Below are 4,463 nucleotides of genomic sequence, written 5' to 3'. Positions count from 1 at the left end.
AGAGAGACAGAGTGAACACAGGAAGAGCGTGGAAGACAGTGAAAGGAGGAAGAGGGGGAGGAGAGAGAGGAGATGGAGTGGAAAGGTGAGAAGAGGTGAGGCAAAGACAGACACGGACAGACAGAATGGGAGGCTACAGAGAGAGGGCAGAGCTGGCAGAAGCGGCAGCGGTGGCTCTGAGCAAGGCCCGGACACAGGGTTCAGATGACCACAGCTTTGGCTTCCTTCAGCCCGGGCACTGCCCGGCCTCGAAACAGATGCAACAGGGTGCTTTCTTAAGCGGAAACCTCCTCTCCCATGAAGGCGGGCAGAGCCGTTGGGTGGTTATCTTGCTGTTCCCTTGAACACACTCAGCCCACACCTCCATTCCCCATTGGCCGGGGGGACACAAACATTGCTTGATTTTCTGTAAAACACCACAAACCTCCCCTCCGAAGCAGCCCCTCTCCTTTGCTCCCCGGCCACCAGGAAACCCATACCAAAAGGCAGCCACTGTGACTGGCATCGCAAAGGCCCTAGCAGGTCACAGAGTCCCGACCCAGGCATCACCTGGCTCCTCGTGCGGCGACAATCACTACCATTGAGTAAGCACCTACCACGTGCCCACGCTGGGGTCAAGCTCTCCACGTGCGCTGCACACCGAATCCTCATAAAGGCACAGTAGAGGCAATGATTCATCCCATTACACAGCAGGAAAGCAGGCCGTCCGGCTGGCTTCAGAGCCCATGCCTTAGCCACTACTCTAAGTTGAAATAAAATATAACTGCCTGTGAAGCACAGTGTCCTGACAAAGGCTAAAGGAGCTTGGCTCTGCCACTTAGAAGCAGTGCCACCGCGGAGAAGTGGCTTGTTTGCTCAGTTCGGTTTCCGCAACTCTAAGACAAGAATAACAACTTCGGGGGTTGCTGTGAGGATTAAAGGAGATCATGTGAATCACTGAGCCCAAGCCCTAGCCCGGTGGGGCTCAGTAAAGTTTTGTTAGTCAGGACAGGCCTGGCACACCTTCAGCCCAGCCTCTTCCCTCCACCGCACTCAGCCTGCGGGAACTGGAGGAGGACGTGGGCGTCGCTGGAGCATCACCTGGGTGTGAGGCACGGTGCCCGGGTGCCCAGGAGGGTCAGCCAGAGTACAGGTCAGCCTGTACTCTGGGAGGTATTAGGATTCTGGCCCCCCGATCCCATGCTGCAGCCACCTCCTCTGTCCTATCTGTCCCACCCTCAGCCACTGGCAGGGCCCCCTTGGGTGGGGTGGGCAAGGCAGGGCAGGGCAGGGCTGAGCACAAGGCAGCAGGGCGTCATTATCGCTCCCAGCAGAGCTGGGGTCAGGGTTAAGCCTACCTTCTTATCAGGTCCCCAGGCCCTGTGCTAACGCGTGCTGCCTGGCTCTCTGGGGGCTGGTAGGGGGGCCCTGAGGACGCTGCTCAAGGCCTTCCTCCTCTGAAATGGTCCCTGGAGAAGGAGTGGGAGAGGCAGCCCGGAAACAGAGAGAGCGCGCCTGGCTTGGACACCGTGTCACCCTAGGCAATCCCTTCCCTCTCTAGTGAAAATCTGTGAAATTGAGGGTGGAGGGGCAGCTGGATGACGTGACCCCTAAGTCCCTTCCAGCTCTAAAGAGTTAGGATCCTGTAGCCACCTGTGAGCTAGCCACCATGGTCATCCTGTTTACAGACGAGGGAGCTGAGGCCAAGCAGGGGGAAGAGACTCGCTCCCATAACATACTAGTTGGTAGCAAAGCTGAGTGACACCCAGGCCTCCCAACTGGCCCAACGCTCTTCCCACCCCACGTACACTCTGACCTTCTAGAAGGTCATGGAGGAAAGGTGTAGAGATGGCAAGGGGGTGGCTGCTTCCAGGCTCCCCCTCCTTTCTTCAGGTTCCAGGAGTGGCCTGGGGACCTCTCAGAGGGGCTCCAGACATGTGGGCACCTGGCAGCTCTGCAGGGTTGGGGCCCAAACCACTCCTTGGTTCCTGTCCAAGGGAACGCAGGGACGGCAGGGCTTCTAGGCTGTGTGTGGAGAGCTGGCCCCGTTTTTGGGCCCTGATAACACCCCTCCCCATATCAGTGGGCCAAGGACTGCGAGGGGTGTGTCTGGGCATCAAGGGCAGGTTCGGCAGAAACGTGGAGGTAGAAAGGGAAGGTGGTGCAGCTCAACTGAGGCCTCCAGCCTGGCCGGAAAGAATCTCTGAGGGCGCCCAAGGCTTAGGGGAGATGGTGTGGGGAGTCACAGGAAAGGGTGAGCTAGGTCTGCTTACACCTTGAGGAGCAGAAGAGCCTGATCCAAGGGGCTTTCCTAAAGAAATTCTAGAAACCTCAGGTTGGGAGGGCCCAGAGACCCAGAATCTACATCCCAGAGCAGGAGGGGACATGGCCATCTCTGAGATCTGAGGAAGGTTACGTCCTTGCCCAGTGAGAAAATGAGGCCCAGGCTGTGGGGGGAGGTGACTCACGTGTGACTGAGGACTTGCGAGGCCCTGCCTGAGACGGAGTGAGCCCCCTGTAGAGCTGGAGACAGGGACCCGGTAGGTGCGGTCCTGATGAAGCAGCCAGGACCACAGAAGGACGGCAGCAGGTCAGGCAGGACTGGGCCACCCCAGACTCTGTGACCTGGCCTTCTCAGCGCCCTGTGGAGCTGGGGTTCTGGGCAGGCACCATTTGGGCACCCAGCCAGTTCCATGAATAGCCCTCCATCCAGGCTTTGGCCCAGGTTCCTGAATCTTCTTCCTCTTTGGCGGAGGCGCAGACCACCCTGAGGACTCCCATTTGGGAGGAGGACTGAGGGCCTCTCCTCACTGCTGAGCAGCCTGGGCTGAGCTGAACACACACAGAGAGGCCACTCACGCAGATCTGTGTATCACATACACACCTGGGGTCTGGGGCTCAGAAAGTCTCATGCCCTCGTCCCCTCACCCTGTGACCATGGACTGTGGGCTTCCCAGACAGGAAAACCTGCTTCAGCTTTAGTTGTAAACGTGGGCCCTAAGGATTTTAAATGTGGCCACTGAGGCCATTTACAACAAAGCTAAAACTGGGCTGCCTTTTTCTATGGCAGTGAGTACCTTGCATCCCTCCCCAGAACCCAAGGTTAACCCTGAGAGAGCTGAGAAAAGGCTTGAACCCCAAGGGGCGCTTGGGACTGGGGAGACCCTGGGACCAAGGCAAAGGAGGCGAGAAAGAACTGGAGTCCCTGGGTTGAATGAAGCTGGCCAGGAGCCAGAGAACCAGAGCCACAGGGGTGGGCGAGGCTGGGCCTGGGGCTGCCACAGACAGGGCGGGAGGAAGAGGGGAGGGCAGCCTCGAAGGCGACCCAGCGTAGAGAGAAACGGAGCCGAATCCTGCATCGTAGGTCACCCACCTCCCCAGTCCGGGCCCCCAACACACAAGCACATGTGCACACACAGACACACACCTTCACAGGCCCCCGGGGTGCTCATCCGACCCTTTGGTGATGTCCTTCCCTCTCACCTTCACCGCACCCCACTTCACCTGGGTACACGGGGGAGAGGAAGCAGTGTGGTCAGTGTCCATCTTCACCTCCTAAGGCAGCAATTCGGTAACTTCAGGGTGGTAGGACCCCATGGAGCACTTGATGGTAATTCAGATTCCTGTCCTCCCCCCACCCTGAGATTCTGAGTCCGTGGTCTGGGGCCCAGGTAATTCTGAGAAGGTGGTCCTTGGACGGATGCTGAGTGGTCTGCTAGCTGTGTGGTGGAGAAAATAATCATAATCCTACTGGCTGCATTCATTGCATGCCTACTGTGTACCTGGTGTTTTTCACGAACCACCTGGTTTCAACCTCTGACAGCCTTCCTGGAAGGTGCCATTATTTCCATTCCCAAAGTCACACTCTGGCCACTAGAGGAGCCACAGTTTGACTTGGTTCCCTCCATTCACCCCAACCTACCCACACACACAGACTCACAGGGCCTGGGACCCACGCCAGGGACAGGACCAGAACAGCATCTGACTCCCCAGCAGGAGGAAATGGCTGGGTGAGACCCACCTGCAGGAAAGTTGCAGGGTTGGTCTGTGATGGAGAATACTCACACACACGCCCACAGCCCCCCACCCCCGCCACCCGGGATGAGGCAGGGGTACCAGCCCACCCGCGAGGCTCCAGGGGACACGGCCGGACCGGGCCAGGCTTGGCGAATTCCCAGGTGGCGGGCGCCCCCTGCAGCCAGATAGGGGTGCTGCAGGGCAGAGGCGGGACTTCGGGCTCACACCCGGCATTGCTGGGTTTTCTCTTCCATCGTCTCCAGCCGTCGCTGTGGCTGTTATGGTTGCCCCATTTTAAGGATGAGAGCAAGGTTGAGTGTCTTGCCCGAGGTCGCAGAGGACTCTGGCTCTTCCCCCCCAGGGGCTTCGTCCCAGCCCTTCAGAGCCCGCCTCATCCACACTCCCTCGCATCGAGGACAGACAGTGCAGCAGGGCAGCTGTAGGAGGTAGGCAAAGGGTATTTAATA

The sequence above is a fragment of the Neophocaena asiaeorientalis genome, unplaced genomic scaffold, assembly GCF_003031525.2.
Source record: "Neophocaena asiaeorientalis asiaeorientalis breed wild unplaced genomic scaffold, Neophocaena_asiaeorientalis_V1.1 scaffold293, whole genome shotgun sequence".
Taxonomy (NCBI): domain Eukaryota; kingdom Metazoa; phylum Chordata; class Mammalia; order Artiodactyla; family Phocoenidae; genus Neophocaena; species Neophocaena asiaeorientalis.
Note: the sequence above shows the minus strand (reverse complement) of the source record.